Genomic DNA, 22991 nt, shown 5'->3' on the forward strand with positions numbered 1-22991 from the left:
TGCCGCGCCGCCCCGTACCGCGCGTCTCCCCGCCTCCGGGCCCCCCCTCTGTTCCTCGCGCTAGCACGTCGCGGGGTTTTCGCTCGTCGGCTTAGGGAGCGCTTACCGTCCCGGAAAGCTCAGGGTAAGGGCGCGACCGCCCACGCAGGGGTGAGAGAGTCCTAATAGACTGAGGGAAACCCTAAAGAAGCCGAAGCGCGAGCGCTGGTTCCTCGCGGGTTTCGGCCTTGCTCCTCAGGCCCCGCACCAGCCAGTGAGTGGCCTGGCAGTGGCGAGTGCCGCCCCGCTTCTCAGACCCTGTCCAGCCGCGCCTCGCTGACTCAGTTGTCCTGGTGAGACCTTTGAGACAGTTGCCACGCTATCCCGCCTGGACAGTTTCTTTCACAGGCTTTTAACATGGATGGTCGCCTTCTTATGTTCTGCATCGCTTTAAGTGTAATAGTTCATTTTATATTCACGAGACCCTTTGGGGTGATACTGTCCTTAATCCCCGCGTTGCGTTTGAGTAAATTGAGGTATAGAGAGGTTCCTTAAGTAGCCCAAAGTCAGACGGAGGGAGGTGGATCTAAACTCAGCCTGGCCTCGAAAATACAATAGAAAATGTTAAATTCACATTAACTGTTGCGTGTGTCTTTGAACCTAAGTGATCTTTCTGTTAAATAGGAAGAATAGCAAGAGGTAGTCAAGACATGATGAGAAGACATTATTTTAATCCGACAAATCAAAATGAGAATAGCTTTAATGCTCTGTACCACCTAAATAGGCATTTTTCACACCATCCACAGGTGCCACACTTTGGAAAACATCCAACCTAATAGCATTTCAATTGATAGTCTTCTGCACTATATGCCAAATTCTTGTGCTGGGTACCATATGTATATTATTTTTAATTTTCATAAGAACTCTGAAGAAGGTATTGTTGTCATATGGTTAGGGAATCTGTGGCCCACAGAGGCTAAGGGACTTGCCAGAGTTCTCACAGCTAGTGTTAGAGCTGAGATTCAGAAAGCTTCATAAAAATGTGTCCCCTCTTGGGCAGGTTTTCTCAATGGATTAAATAAAGTCATTATAAGGCATAAGCGGTTATAGAAACTCATTCGTTCATAACTCTACATGAGACACTGGGCTAATTCCTAGGCTACAGTAGTTTGGAAAAACACATAACCTTTCCCTGGAGCTGATGTTCTCTTGTGTGCCATGGAAGAAAGAAAATGATGTGATAAGAGGGACTTTTGTGGTTACTTTAAATAAGGTGGTCTGGGACAGTTCTTGTGAGGTGGTAGTGCTCAGGCTTGGAAGTCAAGAACAACCTGTTGTGTGAAGAGTTGAGGTGGACTGGTCTAAAAAGAGGAAATAGCAACTGTAAAGGTCCTGAAAGGAGAACGAGATGGTTGTCATAGAGTTTACCAAGTGGGAACAGCAGAGGTAATCACATGGTATGGGTTAAATTGTGTTCCTCCAAAGTCACTAGAATTTTGTCTCAGAATATGACTGTACTTGGAAATAGGGTCTTTAAAGAGGTGATTAACTGAAGTGAGACCCATAGGGTAGGTCATAATTCAATCTGACTGGCATCCTTACATGAAGAGGAAATTTGGACAAACAGGGAGACACTAGGAATGCACATGCACAGAGGAATGGTCATGTGAGGACATGGAGTAGGTAGAGAGGCCTTGGGAGAAACCAAATGAGCGTATACCTTGACCTTGAACTTCTAACATCCAGAACTGTGAGAAAATGTGTGTAAAGTTTTGTTGTGTAAGCCACTTAGTCTATACTATTTTGTTATGGAAGCCCTAGCAAATTAATACCACATAATTAGCTGTAGATTACAAGTGGAATGAGAGCCCTATAAGAAAAGTTTGGGGCTCATGAGAAGGAATAGCAAATGTACCTAAACCATTGTGGCCTGGAAAAAGGAAGATTGCTTAAATATGTGACGTTTCGGTTGCGATCGGAAAGGAGTTAGGCTGGGAAAAGGCCTAATCATTCAGTTCTGTGCTACCATCACTCCATGCATCCCCAGAACACTTCATCTCGTAAAATGGAAACTGCACCAATTAAACAATAAGTCCCCATTCTGCCCCCCTCCCCTGCAACCACTATTCTACTTTCTGTATGAGTCTGACTTCTGTTCAGGATTTAGAAAGAAGTTCTGTGGGGTCAGAGGTGAAGTGAACCAGTCTGACATCTGCATCCAGCAAACAGCTGACTTTGAACTAGATCTTGCAGGATGACTGCTTGTCTTGTCAGTGTAAGAGGAAAATAATTACTGACAGAAATAAGAGCAGATATACACCAGCTAAGGATGCTAGAAGCTCCACATCTCTACAGATCTCTGTTGTTACTAGTGTATTTGCACACTGGATTCTGATTTGTTTTCCCGACACAAGAGTTCATTTTGCCACTCTTCTACTCCAAAATGTACAATAACTTATTACCTGAGGGATGAAGTTCAAATTCTTCAACCTGCCACATTTTTGACAGTGAAACTACTTACAATTAAAGCTAATCTTTAAAATCTTTTCCCACCCATCAAAATGTAATAATTGAGACCTGGCTGGTGTGGCTCAGTGGATTGAGTGCCAATCCAAAGGGTTGCTGGTTCGCTTCCCAGTCAAGATACATGCCTGGGCTGCAGGCCAGCCAGGTCCTTGGCAGGGGGCACAAGAAAGGCAACCACACATTGATGTTACCCTCCCTCTCTTTCTCCCCCCTTTCCCCTCTCTCTAAAAAATAAATAAATAAAACCTTAAAAAAATCTACCAAAAATGTAATTAATGAGAAGTGATTTAAGTGTACATAATCATGTAATTTTAACTTCAAATTAAACTCCCTGATAGGAAAGAGATCTTTGATCTCTATGCCACTAAATTGTGGGATACAGAGGGAAGATCTTAAACTTAAGAATGTTTAACCTGTTTTAGTTACACAAGCAAGGATACATTATTTGGGGGAAGAGATATTTCTATAGGTCTTCATACAATTCTGAATCCTTTCATAATGAAATTTGTTGGAAGTGTGAAAACCTCTAATTCCTTCCAACTACTAGATGTATCAAGAAGATATCCCCTGAGACTCTTTGTTCTTGTAGCCATTTATACATGGTGGGGCAAAAGAAGGTTTACAGTTGTTTGTATGGACAATAATACAATAATTAGTACCAATACAAGGGTAAACTTTCGCACACTCACAACTGTAAGCCTACTTTTGCCCCACCCTGTAGATAAGGCTGTACAGCCCCTTACATAGGCCTAGTCATATGTAGCTACCAAGCACTTGAAATATGGCCAATGTGACTGAGAAACTGAATACTTAGGTAATTTCAGTTAAATTTAAAAACTAGCAGTGTAAACTATTTTCCTCTTAAACCCATTTTATTGTTTTGGAAGGACTGCGTTTCACTTTAAACTGAAAATTTAGCATTTCAGTTGAGGGGTTGTAAGTGTCAAATACGCGTACATACCACATTTCAAAGACTTGGAGTAAAAAAAAAGAAGTAAAATACCTTATTTTTTCACATCAATTACATATGGTTTGAAGGGAATAGCTTAAATAAAGCCTAGCATTGAAATTAAATCCATCTGTTTTTTAATGCAACTGTTAGAAAATTTACAATTACATATATGGCTTGCATTTCCCTCCCTCTCTCTTTTCCTCCTTCTTTTACTATCTGTATTAGTTTCTGTTATTTGGTGTGTCTGGCAAGTACCAGAAATTGATAATGACTTATTAAATAAATGAGGATTTATTAGAAGGATACTGAATAGTTCATAGAAGTAATGATGGTCTGAGAATAAAGCCAAGTTAAAAGGACAGAAACTAGGGTAATCCAGGGATCTAGGAAGCAGGAATTTGGTACTACTCAAGAATGATGAGCACCGCTGATTTCTCTGTTCTTAGGACATTCTAATCAAGTTTTTAAAGTATAGAAGAGAGTCTCATAGACTCTTCGTTAAGAGAGAACAAGACCTGATTTATAGTCTCTATGAGTATATAAAATGGGAGAGGGTAATTCTAAGAGAAATTCTAAGAGAAATTAGATGCTGTAACCCAAAGAAAAGATAATCCTTATAAAAGCCAAAACAGCCACACCAAGGACACACATCTATTTAAGGCAGGAAAGAAGAGCATTATGTTGACATAACCCTGAAGGACAAATATTTAGTAGAGTGTCATTTGAGAAACTCATATTCAACATCAAATCTACCCTTTCTCTCAAGATGTGCTCTCTGTTCCTGCTCCCCTATTTCATTCAATAAGCAAGTATTTATTGGTTGCCTGTTATGTGTAAATTGGGACTCTACGTCAATTAGCTTAAAAATCTAGTATAATACATCCCTTCTGTTCTTACATTCAGTTACCTACCAAGTCCTATCAATTATTTGTTTGAGGTTATCTTGTGGCTATCTTACATTAGAGCATTAGTGCTGGAAGGGGCCTTTTGGAACATCCAGGCAAGTAATTCCTGAACATCAGTCAGTAGTTATGACAATGACCAGAGGAAAATTAGAACATATCAAAACCAAAAATTATTTATGATTTCTGGATGATTCTGATGGTCAGCCATGATTAGGAAACTACTGAGCCAGATGAATCTCTTAATTATATATACCAAATTGTATCAACTCAGAATTCAGATATTTGAACTTTACATTTAACTTTCTTTTTATTGTGCCCCATTCATTCTTTCTTTTCTGTTGGTACAAGGAATTTATCCCTGAACTTAATGGCTATTAAGTCTATAGCTATGACTGCCATAGACTCCTGTTTTTTATCTCTTGCCTTTTTCATTCTTTAACACATATTTTTGATAATCTCATGTTCCCAGCCCTTTGGTAGGTATTGGGAAAACTACTGTCCTCCCCTTCCTGTGGCATGGGGAGGACAAGGATATTTGTCCTAAGGGCTGTCATAGCGATGAGTTATGGCAAGGAACCTAATCTGGATTTGAAAGAATTGGAGAGCCTTCACTGGGGAAGTGACATCTAAAACAGAGTTGGCAAGATGAGTTAAGAGTATTCTAGACAAAAAAGGGAAAGGGGCAGGAGGAGCAAAGGAGTGTTTCAGTCAGATGGGAAGGAATTTGAATAATGCCCATTGTGTAAGTGACAAGTTTGGAGAGGCAAGCTAGAGCCAGATCTTAAAGCTGATAGGATTTTGAAAGTTGCTGTGAAACTATTGAATTGTGTTAAGCAGGAGAATGACATTTTAAAACTGCACAATTAGAATTGTGTCATCTTTAAGATCACTGTAGCTGAAAGTGAAGTAGGGAAATAGAGGAAGGAAAAATAGAAGAGAAACAGAAAGTCTGACCTTCACGTCATCTCAAACATCCTTTTAGATTACTTTTCCTAATTTCTTTTAGATTAATTCCGCATTTTAACTAGTTCATTGTATCATCTATGAGATACAATCCAGGCTGACTGTCAAGGCTTTCTACACCAGCCTTTTAGCCTTATATCCTAGCTTTTGAGCTCTGTCTCATATGCCTCAGTTTAGTCTCCTCTAGTCAAAGTGATCTACTCACTATGCCTCCAAACATTCCAGATTTATCTTCCATGTAAATATTCTTACTTCTTTCTATTGCTGGAATGATGTTTTTGCTTCTTGCAACTTTTAAATCCTGCCTATCTCTCAGAACCCAACTGAAATTTTATCTTTCTCTTAAATCAACTGAAAGTGATGACCCCCCCCCCCCTTACTGCCTAAAGGACTGTTTCATACTTTGAATATTTAATTATACACTGCCTCTTAATGTTTACCTAACATGACTGCAGGTGCAGGAGGGCAGCTCTGAGTTTTATGGTTACCTGAATCTTTCACAGTTTCAAGCAGTTCTTGATATACTCAACAAACACTTATTGAATGAATAAATGAAATAAAAACCTGCTCTTTAAAATGGGTGAGACTGCATCTTTTAAAATTATATACATCATTTAATAACTTGTAAGCACTAGAGTATCTAACCACTTTTATCTAGCTGAGTTGACATTTAAATTTTTATTTTCATTTTACAAAAGAAAAAATAACAAAGGCCAAGAACATGGTACCAAAACCAGATTATTTTCCTGTACTGATTCTATTCAGAATGTTGTGTTCAGTTAAGCGATATGGTATCTTTGGACTTTCTGTAGAGGTTTCTAAAGAAGTTCAATTGCCATGGGGGTTATGAAGAGAAAAAATTTTTTTTAGAAAGGCCAATTTATGCAAATGAAGCCACCCAGTCTAAACCTGGAAGACATTTGTGAGGAATGGATGAGTTTCTCAGAAAGGAAAGGAATGTGGAATCGAAGTGTTCAGGGGAACATGTAATTGTGGAACTCAGACAGCAGCTCAGACAATGTTTATTTTCCCCAAGGGGAAATTGTGTGTTTGTAAGTAATAAGGAACAAAAGAAGGGTTTTAAATCAGAGGCCTGGAGAGACTAAATAATCTTCTCTTTCCCTACCAGATGTTCTCATAAAAAAGAAGTGGTCAGGTTATAGAAGTCAAAGTCAGTAGTTAAAAGGAGCCTGTGGGGACTTTGAACCAAGCCAAATGAGTGGTTCTTTTGTCATGTATCCCTTTACCACTCTAAGAATATGAGCTTCACCATTACAAAGAGATAAAGCCCATTATTTTTCTTCCAGAGGACTGTTAATTGTAGCTATTCTGTTATTTGTAGTAAGTTTTGCAGACATCAAAATGCATTTGCCTTGTGGAGAAATTTTTTCCTGTTACAAGTTTAAAATGGAAACAAACAAAAACCTGCTCTCCTAGATTTCTACCTGTTTGCTATGAGTATGCCTGAAAAATCAATGGCAGGTGCCTTCAGCCCTGTACACTGGACAGGTGGTGCAGGCTGATGGGGAGTGGATTCTTAATTCTTATGTTTGTTCTGAGTTCTTGTCTGGTGCTCTTGCCACAGTTAGAAATTCCTCGCCTAGAGGGCATGGACAGGCCAGGACAGGATTTTTCATGACAAAAGTAAACAATTAAAAGAAAGAAATGAAGGTTCTTTTTTTGAATCCCTGTAAGGTATAAAATAGAACTAGTAATGATGTTTTGTGATAAAGAGGAAATGAGTCTACTGAAATATTAGATTCCTTTCATTAAAAATAATTAGTTTTTCCAATTATAATATATTATAAAAGTAATATATTTCATTATAACCAGCACACAAAAGTAGAAACATATAAGGTAGAAAATGAAAGTTTCACTTCACTCCCCCAACTCCCATTCCTTAGGAGCAAACTCTTAAATCCTTTGGCTTTAAAAGTTAGCACTAAAAGAATACTCTTTAAATAAACTTCATACCTACTCTTGTTTTAAGAAAGGTAAATGTTTCTACCAATAAGAAGGCATGCAAGTGTTATAATCTTTTCTTTCTCAAATATGCCTAGAGGTGTTTTTTTGTTGTTGTTGTTCTGTTCTTTTTTTCTCTGTTTTGTTAACTTTGTGCATGATGTACTACCACCATTGGGTGGCAGCCTAAATTGCAACCCCTTAAGAAATGAATTCATTCTTGGCATTGGGTTCTGTGAAATTGATCTTACAAAGTACAGCTTTGCATAGATATTTTTAAATGAAGTGTTGAATAATTTTTTCCTCATGTTTCTAGCAGGAGTGATGGAGAGGGGAGAAGAGAAAGAGAGAGGGAGGGAGAGGAGCTACTGAACTCTATTAATTCTGTAAGGATCAAATGAGATAATGTATGTGAAAGCACCTTACCAAATGTACAAAACTGTGTAGCTTTGAAAAATGGTTATTATTACAGCGTGGATTCGGGTTGCTTTTATAGCCACTTTTATTGGCATGGTTGCTTTTCTAAATGGAGTAGTCTGTGTGAGTTAACAAACACCCAGATTTGTAAAGACTGTTGAACATCTTTTTTTCCTTAAAACCAAATTAAACCCAAATTAAGATCTCATCATACTTCTGGACTGGCAGCTGGACTGGCAGGAATTAAATCTAAATATTTGTTAGTGCTCTCCTGTCCCAAATACTGTGCCAAGCTAAATGGTGCAAAGCATAGGTGAAGATGGCTCTGGTCACTGGATAATGTGGAGATGGCCATTGTATAGTCAGCGTGGTCCTCTTAGATTCTCCTCCTCCATAGTCCATGCTTGGTGCTCAGGAATCTTTGAAAGGACTGACAGCCAAGTGTGTAACCTCTTTAGGTGCACCATACAGACTGTCTCTTTTTTTGCTAGGTTCTCTGTGTCATGAGATTTTCTGAATCCTGACCTGTTCCCAATATGGAGAAACTGTTTCTTCTTCCTGTTTGCTGCTCTAGAAGGTACTCTGGCTTTCCCATTTGCCTTCAGGCCACATAGACATGTCTCTTTAGTGAGTGTAGACTTTAACAAGAGTCAGGAAGAACTGTAGAGTCCAAGCAGCTTCCACTCTTGTGCCGTAAATAAAATTAAGATCTTGGCTGCCTTCTTGGAACTGTTGAGGTGTGCAGAGAGCAAAATACAGACTAAAAACTCTAAAATTATTCTGCTCCAGTGGCCCAACAAAAGCCTTCTCTTGGCTTCAACAGGGCAGAGTTTGGGTGAGTGCACTGCAGACCATGTGTGTCCTTTTATGTGACATAAAAAGACTCCCCCTCAATTCTCATTGGCCAAAACTGTGTCACATACCCATCTCCAAATTAATCACTGGAAGGGTTATAGTTAGGATGTCTGATTTAGACTACTCAAGATTTACCTCCCCTCAAGGCTAAGGGGAACCCCAATTTCCTCTAATGCACATAGCCACCCAATATTTGAGAAAAATTAGGGTCCTACTTGCAAGAAAAAATGCTAGTGAGGATGACAACAGAGTAGGCAGCCTGAAGTGTCTGTCACGTACACCTAGTAAGAATACACATGGCTCAATGTACAGAGCTGACACTAACAGTTTAACTGGTGGACAGTATCTTATATCTAAGATTAGCCATTGTTGCTATAGCAATATGTCTTCACAGAGAGCTGCAGAGACATAAATCTCTCTGTAAAAGGCAGTAAGTGATTATAATTGAAGAACAAATCATTGCTAAATCCATATCATCTACATGGACCCATAATAGATATTTCCTCTTTTATTGAAAAATCAAGGGTTCCCTTTACTGGAATTTTTAGTTCTAATGAGTTCCAGTAACAGTACCACATTCCAGATGTGCATTTGTAATAAGTTTGTATTGGTTAGTTGGGCTTAATTTACCTAATGAGCCAATAAAGTGATCGATTGTTTATGCAAATTAGGAATTGTAGTTGTATTTAAAAGTAATTTATTATATAATGTACTACCTGAATATACTCACACATACATTATTTAATTTTTCATTTCATTCCCAATTCTGCATTTATTACATGGCCATCTCTTACTTCAAAAAATGATTAAGATAATACTTGCTAAATATATTTTCTAAAGTATTTCATAAATTCTAATGAGAAATAATGTTATTGAAATATTTTACTATTTTTAAGGGATATCAGGAGAGACAATGTGGTACAAGTACAGAACAACCAACTGAGAGGGAGGACATGCATTCTAATTCTAGTAGCATTTATTCAGTACTCACTGTGTACCAGGAACTGTGTGAATTGTTTAGCTCATATTCATTGATTTGATCTTTGTAGTGGCCCTGTAAACTATGTGCTATGATTATTCCATTTTCTGATGTAGAAACTGAAGCACAGAGAGGTGATATAACTTGTACAAAGTCACACAGCTGATAAAAGGCAGAGGCAGGATTCAAACACAGACTATGGAACTTCATAGCCAAAGCACTTAAACATAGTATAATCGCCACTAGTTCCTAAACCTTATTGGAGCCACAGTTTCCTAATAAAGGTTGAGTAGAGATCTTTAAGGAAATGTCCAGTCTTAACACTTAAAATGTCTTTAAAGCCATGACCTTACAGACATCCTCTGCCAACTGGTTTATACTAAGGTTGCATTTATCACACAAACAAAACACCTATGTCTGGACACTTACTGTTTAGTAACAACAAATGTAAGATGATCAAGAGCAGTGATTTTCAACTGGTGTGCCATAAGAGGCACGCACACGTGCTGTGACAATTTTCAAAACATGCAACACTTGACTATTTAGTCAGGGGCACTGACCTCTTTTCCCTTAGACTGTCAAATAAAAATAATGACAACATCAATACAACAATAGCTCTCTGGTGTGAATGAATCAAAATTATACCTATTTTTTGTTGGATCAGCAAAATTTTATTTTTTGGCATGGCACAGAATTTCAGTAATTAATTTGTGTGTGCCAGGAGACAAAAAAGGTCATAAATCACTGATCTAGAGGAAAAAATAACTAAAAAGTCAACCATGGTGTGCAAGTCACAGGAAAAATACATCTCCTTGGAGGAATAAGGTTGCAGCTTATCAGACCTAAATTCATGAATTGCCCCAGACACTGGTGTGAAACCTACCTTGAGGGCAGGCTACAGAACTAGGTTTCCCACAATATGGTTTCTGAATTAATACAAGATGTTCCAAAGAATGCGACATTTCCTGATATTAAGCGGTGGAAAATCCTTCCCTCTTCAGAGCAAACTGCATCTCCTTTGTCTGGGCCTCCTAAAGGAGTTAGAATTGAATTATTTTAAACTATCTCACCAAACATAATTATGAATACTTATAAGATTCTTCAAAATACCTTCTTTGGGATATCCAGACATAGAGATGCAGAGAAAGAAAGTAGAGCTCTACATTTGCAGAAAAATTAACATTAATTCTATTTCTCCAAACACTAGGAACTACCCATTAGAGTGGCCTAGCATTCAGCTGGTCTGAAGGGTAAAATTTTAAATCTAAATAATTTAAGTCTCAAATCTTATTCTAATAATATAAGAAGGATTGGACAGTATCTTCCTATGGTCCATGGAATAGATTGTACTTGCTGTACTTTTTCACTGTGTGTAAAGAGGGACATCAAGTGGTCTAAGTTCTGGAAGACTCTGTCTCATCAGGAGTATTTTCTTCAGCCCGTGACCCCTGATGGGATGACCCCTGATGGGATAGCTACAGGAATGGAGTACAAAGGATAGAAAACTTCAAACCACTCATCTTCTTAAATAATCACTTGAATAATTTCTTTTTTCTATTTTTTATTTTAATCATTGTTCAAGTACAGTTTTCTCCCTTTTACTCCCATTCCAGCCCACCCACCCAACCCTCCCCACTTCCCTCCCATTATCACCCTTCCCCTAGTTTTTGTCCATGTGTCCTTTAAATTTGTTCCTGTAATAATTTCAACAAACTTTTGTAAGGATCAATTTCCTTTGGTTTAGAGACCATTTTCTTTTAGGTACACAGTAATATCTCAATTATCCCCTATAGTTAAGGGATATAATAATGTTTTGAATAAAAAATAATTTATGTGGAAGGGAAGCTGTGGGACTGGGTCAAAAAGGTGAAGGAATTAAGGAAAAAAATTCAGCCACAGACAACAGTATGGTAATTACCAGAGGGAAAGAGGTTGGAGGGAGGCAGACAAGAATATAGGGGGATAAATGGTAATGGAAGACTTGATTTGGGGTGGTGAGCACACAATAAAACATATAGATGTTCTATTATAGAATTGTACACCTGAAACCTAAATAACTTTATTAAATAATGTCGCCACAATAAATTCAATAAAAAATAAAAATAATTTTAAAAATAATTTATGTATATTATGTTTGTAGATATTATGTATGCATATAGGTATGTTGTTTTATAGACTAATTTGCTCTCCTATTGCATTCTTTTTATATTAAATAATAAATTTAATTTGTTATTCTTGAACAAAAAAGTGACAAAAAAAGTTTAATTAAGTTCACTATGGTATGCAAGGTTTATTCCATAACAACTTTTTATTCCCAGTCAGGGAATAAAAATGCTTATTCCACATGCTTAGGTTGAGATTGGGGAACATATTGAAGGCAACCAGTTGATGTTTCTCTCTGGCATCGATGTTTCTCTCCCCTCTTTCTCTCTCTAAAATCAATAAGCATGTCCTTAGGTGAGGATTAAAACAAAAAGTTAGTTACAGCTTATTTACATCTATGATTTGAAATGTATTCCATATAAAAGTGCTGGGCACTTTTATTCCCATACACTTATGATCTTTGTCCTATATTTGTGAATAGATAAATTAACAAGAGCTTAATGAAATTTTATACAAAGAAAGAAAGCTTAGACACCTGGAAAACTGTACAGAAAGCCACTAGTAACAAGAACCATCTGCCTATTTTTAAGTGTTTCTTAAATCAGAAAACACGAAGTTCTTTGGGACTTGTTTCTCCCTTTAGCTCCTTACCCCAGTCAGATTCTACAGAGTAAGGAGAAAATGAAAGAAATTACTCTGTCTTTCCTGACCCATTGAGTTTATAGTAAAGTAGTTAAGGTTAATAACAAAATTAAACAATAGCAAAGTCAAGGAAATATAAACTGAAATAACAAAATGCATTCTGTAACAGCAACACCTTCAGAGCCAAGGGAAGTGAAATCATCATTAATTGATTAAAGCCTGGGCAGGAGAGTCTCAGCACCTCAGTTCTTAGCCCCGTCAGGCTCTTCCAAACCAGGCTCAGTTCCTAGCCTGGTCAGGCAAGTTAAATTTAACTACTCTAGTTCACGTTTCTTCACCTGTGAAATGGGGCTACTTGCCTCAAAGAGTTATGGTAGGAAATAAGCAATCCGATTGAGAGCACTTGTCAAAGTGCTTGGCACATATGCAAGCTAGTTGCTGTTAATCTAATTAACTGAGGAATAAGATTATCCAACTGAGGCACAATATTTGAACAGGATATTCTGATCTGAGAATGTCTTTCCTTTCACATGTTGACACAATTTATTTAAGTTCTTTCATGAGTTCTTTTTTAGAAATTTAATTCCAGAGGTAATATGCATATATTTTTTAAAATTAAAAAATGCTGAATAATAGATTAAAAACGAGAGTCCTTTCCACATCCCAAATACCAACTATGATTACTTTACTTTACTTTAAAAATAACAACTATTCTTACTTTAAAAATAACAATTATTCCCCTGGCTGGTGTATCTCAGTGGATTGAGTGCCGGCCGATGAACCCAATGGTCACTGGTTCAATTCCCAATTAGCATACTTGCCTGGGTTGTGGGTTGGGTCCCCATTGGGGGGCACATGAGAGGCAACCACACATTAATGTTTCTCTTCCTCTCTCCTTCCATTCCCCTCTCTCTAAAAATAAATAAAGTTATTTTTAAAAATAAAATAAAAATAACAACTATTCTTGGTTTGGGGTATATGTTTCTAATCCTTCTGCATGTTTAACAAAAACAGATGCAGTTATTTATAATATTTAAAATAGAAATTTAACCATGTTATAAAAATTCTATGAATTGTTTTTTCACTTAAAAATATATCCTGGATATCTTTCAGGTTATGTTAATATGCTAGTGACACAAATTTATTATTAAACTTTAAATAAGGAAACACAAGTTAAATGATAAAAATAAGGACCCAAAGTATTCTTTCATCATTGTTTAACTTTTAATTGTGATAAAGTCATTGTAATTATGTTGTGCTTTTTTAACTCTAACATTTAAAGATACTACTGAAATATTTACAGATAAATATATTATGCCTATGACTGGCTTCAAAATAATTGGAGGGGGGATGGAGAGTAGAAAACTTGGGTGAGGGAGTACATAAAGACAATTGGCCATGAGTTGATAATTAAGCTAGTTGGTGAGTATATGGGTGATACTTAAACTATTCTCTATATTTTTAAATATTTTTGAAATTTTCCATAATAAAAAATTTAAACATTTTTTATTCTTAAAATTTATCTACTAAATGTCAAACATCCATCCATTTAATTACAGCAATTGTTTTCTGATTAGATGAGTTAATCAACAACACTAATCCTTCCTAATACCTATCCCCCAAGCGGCACAAACAAACAAAAAACTTAGCTTCCTTGCAGTTTGAATGTTGTTATAAAAATCCAAATAAAATAACCAGCTCCAGAGAAGCAAAGTTCACTAATGTTATGGGAAGTATTCACTGACTGCTATAAATTATAAACTATTACAATTGTTGCTTTTTAGAGTTAACAAATAAGTGTTTTCCTTTTTCTCTTATGTTAGAATTATTGCAACTGGATCAAAAAAGAAAAACCATTTTTAGCCTATGCACAGTCATGAAATCAAGATAATGTTGAACGCTCTGTAGAGTAGGGTGTTTCTGGGTAAAATTCACGTATAGAAGAAATACATTTGCCTTGACTGCTGTCATCTTTATTTGGTGCCTGAAGTTGCAGAAGCCATCTCAGGGCCTTGAGGAGGAGGACCAGCCTCAGGGGACAAGCCAACATGCTTACTCTGATACACTGGACAGATAGAAAGGACCGAGGTCCTGCCTGCTGTCAGTGAATTACCAAGTAAACTTAACCTGGAGCTACTCTACGTCTGGACCTCTTGTGTTGTGATGTAATAAAAGTCATCATTTAAGCCAGTTTTACTTGACCTTCCCCTATTTTCAATACGCTGATACAATGTAAAATCATGTAATTATAATTCTGTTTTCTTTGTATTCTTTGATTTTAGTTGCCAGAATGAGCTCAAGTTTGAAAATTGCTCAGTAGGACCAGGCATAGTGTGGGCCTCTTCTCTGGTGGTTTCACTTGCCAATCGCTACTATTTTGATAACTGTAAGTATTTAAAGTTATATTAACCAGTGACATTTCTTTATACTATTAGTATTTTAGGTACAATCATGTAAATATTAACTTATAAAATTATCTAATACGGTCCCATTTTCATTGCAGTTCCTTTTTCTTCTCGTAAATTCTATGGGTACCATTGCTCTGGGGTGCAGTACACTTAAGAAGGCCAACCTGAATGGGGGATTACCTCAGTCAGTGCAAAGAATGCTGTAGACTATTTGTTACATTAGCACAGCCATCTCCTGTGAGCTGACATACTATTTTTGTATCTAAAATGCTTCATTTAGCTATCTTAAAATTAACTTTCCTCTGTTTCTAAAGGTCATGAGCACAGAATCATGCAATAGCAGCTGTAGATTAAGAAGACTAAACATATGTGAATTGAGATCAGTGTTGTGATAAATGAAACAAAATATTAATTTGACATACTTCAGATATATTTAATTTTTCTGCTGGATGATTACTATAGATGTTAACTGATTCATGTAAATCCAAGGTTTACAGTTTATAGGAGCCTTATAAAATAAATGCTATTGGATAATGATCAAGTCTATAGGGATGTCTTACTACCTTCAGAAAATCTTCCTTAATTGATTTCACTCCTGAATAAGTTGCTCCATTTTGGCTACCATTCCTTTACACACCTTTACCATGTATAGTTACTGACAGAATAGTACCCTTCTTTGCTATGTGAATAACTCTTCTTTGAGTGTTGTGGTTTCATCAAGAGATTAGTTATCAGACCCATTAGGGACCAAAGCATCAGAGGATAGGATCTCAGTTAAGGCTAGCATTGTGCAGTCAGATATTTCTATCAGTCATTTTGCAAAGCAAATTGTGAGTGAACTGAACAGATGGGCTTCTTTAGAGAGACCCTTAAAAAAGTCCCCATGTGAGGCCTGAGCCCTTGAGTATTGCTGTGTAGTGATTTCTTCTTCTCTTGGTAGTAGACAGACTAATAGACTGTGATCACTATTTTTAATCAAAGAACAAAGCCCCTACTCTTTTTTTTTTTGGTAGACAGGCTGCTATATATCTACATTGGGAAGGAAAACAAGAAATATCTGCATATAACTTAAGGAATGCTTGTTTAATGCCTATTAATTTAGAACACCTGCCTGCCAGCACTTTTTAGTAGGTATGTTTGTAGAGAGATACTGGGAAGAAACTTGTACTTTACTGTTCCATATAAGGCAAAAACAAATGTGGGACTGAAAGTTAATAGAGTTTTTAATTTCTGCCCATAGACAAGTAACACCTTTTTCAGGACTCTGCCTGCTTGCTGGGAAACCTTCCTTCAACTCAGTCCCTATAGAAACTCACTTTTCTGTAGAGATGAAACCCCTTTCCATTATCTCTTTTAATTCCTAATTGAGCAGTATGACCTTTGGATGATAAAATATTCCTTCCTTTAGACATAATTCTGGAAGCAATATGAATAATATTGAGATATTATTTGGCATTGTATTTTATAGAAAATAAAAAGCATGTGAGGTCCTTTTATGTGTCTGTCTTCTGGCATCTTGAAATTTTCTTCCCTATATGATAATAAAGAATTAAAGTATAGTCTATGCTGAGATTAGAGGCATCCCTGATTTTTGAGAACCCTATGACAGGACCCAAAAGTGACATCGATGAGGCCCACAGCCCCAGAGTAGTGTTGGATCACTAGCTCCTCTGTGAGGGCCAAGAGGTTTATATAGCTACAGGAGGGAGGGTGGACCCTGTAAGCTTGACTGCTTTTATGCATTTATACAAAGTGAAATAATAAACTCCTTTTGAAAAATTTAGTGTGTCGCATGTGTATTAAAGAGTACTAACAAAGCTGTGGTGTGTGTGAAAAATCCCAGGGCAGAACTGTGGTCACTTGGTCAGCCCCTCTATCCTCCAGGAGAAACTTCAAGTGCTGAAAGCTGTCTCTGTATTTCATTCTAGTGAGGGAGGTGAAACTCCAATGTAGTGACATTGCAGCCCCCTCCAATTATATAATAGATCATGTTTGTTTTCACATTTCAGAGCTTACATGTTTTACAAGATTTTTTGTCCAGTTTCTCCCATATACGGTAAGCTGTTTGCGTGAACAATAGACATAATTCAAGCACTTTAGCTACTGTCATCATCTAATCTATTAAGAATATGATTGTTCAGTACACTTTAAAAATACATTCCTGTTGACCATACCTTACTTTCTGTTTTGTTTTTTAGCATATTTTCATTGTTAGTTGAAATGCCAGTTTTCCTATTCAGTCAAGTTAGACTTAAAGTACAGGAGGGAGGATGGGTTTTCAGGGTGTTAAGACTTCTCTTTCACCTTGGCTCCTTTGACCCTTTATTTATCTTGTATCTCTAGAGTGCACCACCTGATTTAATGACAACCATGAGGCCTGTAGTCTCAGAGATAATGCAGGGACCCAGGGCTGCAGCTGAAAGAAGCAGACAACACACCCAAATAGATAGATCTGCCTTGGTTAATGAAGATCACAGATGGGAATACATTTTTTTTTTTGCCTGTGGACATGCTGGGATTTTAGAACTGATGCTATTAATCAATCTAACCTAAAACAGAAACAGTTGCAAGTATGTACTATAGAGTATCAGAGGAATAGAAAACAAACCTTTAACTGAGTCTGATTTTTTTTTGAGGTTGGAAAATGTTGCCAGCCTGTTTCTGATGTAATTGAAAATGTTTAGAAGCTTTCCTGAAGAGTTGATTAATATTTCAAAATCAAAAAAGGCAATTTTGAGTCTAATTTTGTTTGTTTACTATGTAATACAGGATTCTTGGCTTTGAAATTCTGCCATGCAGGGTGAAAAATGACTGTCAGTGTGAAACAAAATAGTCTATTGAAAAGAACATAGCGTCTAATAAGGATCAGTGGATACCAGCCCTGTGCATGATATCTGGAATTACAGAGTCTTAATCAGTCTGATTGGTTCCCATGGGCATAGGAGTCAAGATTTGGCCAAGGGTGGTGGCAGGAGTCTTTTGACCCACCCATCTTTTTGTGCAAGAACCATAAGTGGGGACTTGGTAGACAGGCACCCTGGACTCGGCTGGAAGAACCAGGATAGTGTGGAACCTTGAGAAGTTTCATAGATGGGAGCATCCTGACAGGGGTGGAAGTGATATCAGGAGGGAAAGGTTGGCATAGCGTCTGTAGGAGAGCCTGGAATTTTACTATGCTTCAGGAGCATTTCCTAAGGTTTCTCAATTTTTGAGTGAACTGAAATAGGTACTTACATTTTGGTACTCAGCTTTCAGAGGAAGAGGCCATAGTTTAAGAAAACTTCTTGTTTTCTTAAACAAAAGTGAAATTTACCTGAGTTTCCACTTATTTTGTTAAAATATGTTTACTCAAAGGGAGAAAAATGCCCGACTTAGAGTGAATTTACATTTTCCTTTTCCTAGGAAAGTCCTAATTTCATATATTTTCCCCATTATTTTAATCATTGAGATCTTCCAGAAACTCAGTATTTTAATAGCACTATATCTACTAGACTGTCTTTCAAACCCGGAAGCAACACAGTCTTCGATAGGACCACAGGTTTGGTTTAGGGTTTAGAAAATAAGGTCACTCTATGTAGAAGGAAGGTAAACTGGGAAAAAACCCCCAACAACACAAAATCAACACAATTTCCCACCTCTTTAGGTAGATACTAAAGTGTTGGTGACAGGTTGTCAAGCAGGCTCTGCTTGAATATCTCCCCTGATAGATTGATTGGGAGCTTATAGCTCAGAAGGCATCTTAATTATTATTAAGCTTTGTGCCTTTAGCCAAACTTATTTCCTATGGCTTCACTCATGAGAAGCAACACAGAATGTCCTCTGGTTTTGTTGTGATGCTCCTTCAGACTCGCAGGTGGTTATTTTATCCCCTGAGTCTCTTTCTTAGGCCAACCTCCCCACGGCCTTTAACCATTTTGTTCACAACATGATTTGCACCACTGTAGGACCCTTGACACTCTACTCTGGTGTGGTTTGCCTGGTCTAGCTTCTCTGGAATAGAACTGGATTCCCCTTTCCTTTTCCAAGTCTCTGATAATACAGTTCAGTATCGTTTTAGTTTATTTTACAGCTGCATCTTAATGTTGGTTCAGACTGCGCTTGTGGTCAGTTGATGGCACTTGGCCTATTTAAGTATATAACTGTTTTCTCCCCTTTACGCCTGCCATGTACCTGTGCATTTGATTCTTAAAATTGGCATATGGTACTTTGCTTTTATACTTAATGTATATGGTTTTGAATTCTGACCTGCCATTCAAATCTGTCAAACTCTTGTAAAATCTTGATTTTTTCATCTAATACATTGGTTTTTCTGTCAGCTGCAGCTTTAAGGAGGTTTTCCATGTTTCATAAGTATTATCACAGTACTCTTTAACAAAAGTGTGCAGCCGGTGTGGCTCAGTGGGTTGGGCGTAGTCCCACAAACCAAAAGGTTGCTGGTTTGATTCCATTCAAGGCACGTGCCTGGGTTGCAAGCCAGGTCCTGAGTTGGGATGTGCGAAAGGCAACGGGTGGATGTTTCTCCTGCACATCGAGGTTTCTCTCCCTGTCTTCCTTTTTCCCTTCCCCTCCATCTAAAAAAATATAAATAAATAAAATCTTTTAAAAAAAGCATGCAGTTTGTAGTGAGACAGATCTTGGTTTTTAATTCCAGCTTCATGTACCTGCCATCTGATGTTGGCATGCTATTTAAACTTCCCAAGCTCAGTCTGCTTATAGTAAAAATGAAGATAATAATAATTTCTACCTTTTAGGTTTGTTGTGAGCATTCACAATAATGTAAGTGCCTGTTGCATAGTAGAGGATGGTGGTGATGATGATGATAATAATATTAATAAATGTTTTATTGACATGGATTCAGAATAAATTCTCTTATTTTCTTTCTCGTTATCTGGGTCAGCATTAATATTTTGGATGGGGCCAAGGACAGAGCCATGTAACCTCTAGAGACCATTCTCCAGGTTGGCATACATTAGATAAATATTTTTAATCCATAAATATTATTGAGCACACCTATGTTTTAGTACTATTCTAGTGATTAGGGTCATAGTGGTAAAACAGATAACAGAGTCTCTGCCCTTACACAGTGGACATTCAATGTGCAGGGCTACTGCATAATGCAGGGGTAACATTCACATAGAATTTGTTGGCTGTGCAAGAGGAGACATACAGACAGACAGAAACAGAGAGACAGACCCATAGAGACATACACATATGCATCTCATAGTGCGTATAATACAATGTCAGATCGTGGTAAGCTAGAATATATAATATCAGATATTATATGACATTGGATAGTGACAAGAACTATGTAGAAAAACAAAACAAGGTGCTCAGAGTATGATGGGGGCAAATGCTGTCTTATATCAAGTGGTTAGAGAAGATCTCTCTAAGGAGGTGACATTGGGGAGAGTCCTGATGACTTATGCAGCTCTCTGAAGGGAAAGGTATAGTCAGAAGGATATTGATTTATAAATTGAAGCATTTTTGGGATGAATGGTCAGCCAGGCATTTATTCCCTTAAAAACACTGTCTTATCCATCAGGTCCCAAGAATAAGAGACTTTGTAAATATACTTGCTCTAATTAATACAAATGACAGATGGATCTGAATTTGTTTGGAAGCTGTGGGGAGGCACAGGGTTTGTATTTCCTTGTGCATAACAAGGTTTTGCTCTAGCTGGCGTTTCCCCCTGAGCAAATGTGGAACTTCATGGAATGTAAAGCAAAAAGGACTCTGTCAGATAGCTGTAGTGTCTAAATCAACCTTGGTGACCCAGGGGGTAACAGGAGCCTCCAGGTTGCCCTCATAGCCTTCACTGTGTGCATGGTGTCCCCACTTTCAACAGTCCTTAAACCTATAAAAAAGAGTGAATCTGTCCTGGTTCCTATTGATCACCACTTCCTTTTCTAAGGGCACACAAATCGTCCATCTAATCACTTTAGAATATTACCATGTTACAAAATCAAGCTTGTTGATTTGTAGATCATGGAATATTTTTTCCCATGTTGAAAAATTAGAATATTATTTTTCCAGCTTTATTGTCCCAGTACCTTTTCTATTCTCCATGGTCCCTTAAAGACTACAGACAGTTACTCTTAGATTATATCTGCAAAGTGTCTCTATACTCTGGGATATAATTTGTTTAGGCCTGGAGACTTGAATTCATTTAGAACAGTGAGATGATCTCCTGCTATCACCTTGCTTATCTCATACTTCAGTTCCTTCTAAACTATATTTATTCAACCCTCCTGAGCTTAAAGATCATTCTCCTTGATATAGAAGATAGAAATACAACAGAAGTTGAGATATATTATTTTCTTTCTGTTATTTGTTAATGTCAGAACAAATGTTAATATCATCTGCCCCCAAGCAGTAAACATGCTTTTTAGGTTCATCTTTTTCACTTTGATTGGAGCTGATAAGAGTTGTTGTGTGTGTTTTTCTGAGTTTGTGGATGAAAGGCTTAAGCATATTTCACCACAGCGCATTACGGTATTAACCCTCCTATCATGTCCTTTCAGTTCAATACTCCCCACACATTCTCTTTTGTTTTCACACGCAGCCAAGAGCCAGGGCCCTGGAACCACACAGTCCAAGGGCAGATCCTGGCTGTTCCATTTTTTTTTATAGCACTGACATCACAGACAGGTTAATTAACCTCTCTGAACCCAAATTGCCTCATCTGTAAAATGGAGATAATAATGCTTACTTCCTGGAATTTGAGAGTAAGTGATTTAATACACATAAAGGGCTTGGATTAATGTCTGGTATGTAGTAAGTACTTATCACCACCATCATCACCACCATCATTTCTGATTTATTCATCTTTCAAATATATTTTGAAAGTCTTACCTCGTCAGAGAGCTTCCAGGTCAGCCACAGTTTGTCTTGGTTAGGGCACATTCAATACAATTGTTTGTATCTTGTATGTATCTCTGTGTACCTAGTCCTAAATAGTGAGAATTGATTTAAATAATGATGACATGTGGCTTTCAAAGATCATGAATCAACAAAGAAAGATTAAATTACATTTAGAGTGCTTATGGCTACAGCAAAGTAAATGGATGCATTTTAATAAAGACTCTCATTTGAGTCTGGTTTGAAATACAAAAAGAACTTACTTTTTAACCAGAGAACCCAGGTAGCCAATATACCCCTTTCCAAGTCTTCTAGCTTAGTTTGAATGCTAAAAGAAAACTTCTCTGGGTTCTAGATGAGGCCCAAAAAAATCTATAACACCTCAAGGGGATCCTAAAATATTGTTTCACAACAGTATGAAAAGGTAAACTTGTAATCATCAAGGGAAGCCTGAGCCTATCATATCTTTATACCATATTAGGATTGTTAGCGGAACCTGTGACAGAATTTGATTGGTTGCTGCATGGAGGGATTCTCCGTCCCTCTGCCTTTATGTTTTTATGATGGGTTTCCTTTGGCATAACAATGATCACCTTTATGGCTTTCTCTGATTGGAGACAGAACTAAATTTACTTAACTCAGACCTTTCTTTCTTGGAGCTCTCCTTCCTATAGGATACTGACACATTGGAAACTTACTGAAGCAGACACTGACTGTTTGGGGAAGGTCCTACAGCAATGTAGTGATGCCTGTGATTGGTGGGTACATCTGCCTAATTGAAAAACAGTATTAGCATGTCCATTTGTACCCAAGACTCAAGTCAGATTCTCAAATCAGTTTCATCAAAAATAATGCAGCTGATATTTTGATCTCTATTTTTCTGTCTCCCGTGTCTTGATTCTTAAGGAGAGAGGGATTTTATTTATTGGTCCCTCAAATTTCAAGTGATGCAAATAATAAGAGTGAAGGTAAGCATTATTTATTAGCTTTTTTCTTCACTTATAACCAAGACAGTCTTTAGGCCACCCGTGCAAAAATGACCCGATTGACTTCCTCCTGGGAAAACCTGCCCTTATTTCTCCCTTCCATCAGAGTTAAATAAACGAATAAATCTAGAAACCCATGATGAAAAAGGAGCTATTGTTAGCACCTAGACATAGGGAAAAGCTAGATTAGGTAATTAGAAAATGACTTCAGGGGTAGGATGAGAAGCTTTAAAAAAAAAAGAATAGTAGGTCAAAGAGTATCCTGTCCTGGGTAAAAGGAAAAGTTTCAGCAGGATCAAGAGCAAAGATCATGTGGATACACAGAAACTAAGATTGTAAATTTATTAAAATTATTTTCTGGTACAAAAATCCATGCAGTACCTAGATATATTTTTTGTCCCCCTCCCCTCTTTAAAAAGTATATACCAGGCTTAATCTTTGCCAAGCTAGAGAGAG

The 22991-nt window shown here is 37.3% G+C and overlaps 1 long non-coding RNA gene across 2 annotated transcripts in view; it reads left to right on the forward strand.

Moving 5' to 3' along the window:
- The first annotated feature begins 71 nt into the window (after window positions 1-71).
- The window catches only part of LOC118497561, a 96453-nt gene continuing 73533 nt past the window's right edge, over window positions 72-22991 (forward strand). The window contains exons 1-3 of one of the 2 annotated variants that reach the window (XR_004900087.1): window positions 72-124; window positions 14566-14669; window positions 15006-16567. This is a non-coding gene — a long non-coding RNA (uncharacterized LOC118497561). Of the gene's footprint in view, window positions 125-14565; window positions 14670-15005; window positions 16568-22991 lie in introns of those variants that run through there. The other variant, XR_004900086.1, reaches the window with a different exon arrangement.

Source organism: Phyllostomus discolor, chromosome 12 (genome assembly GCF_004126475.2).
Source record: "Phyllostomus discolor isolate MPI-MPIP mPhyDis1 chromosome 12, mPhyDis1.pri.v3, whole genome shotgun sequence".
NCBI classification, from domain to species: Eukaryota; Metazoa; Chordata; class Mammalia; order Chiroptera; family Phyllostomidae; genus Phyllostomus; species Phyllostomus discolor.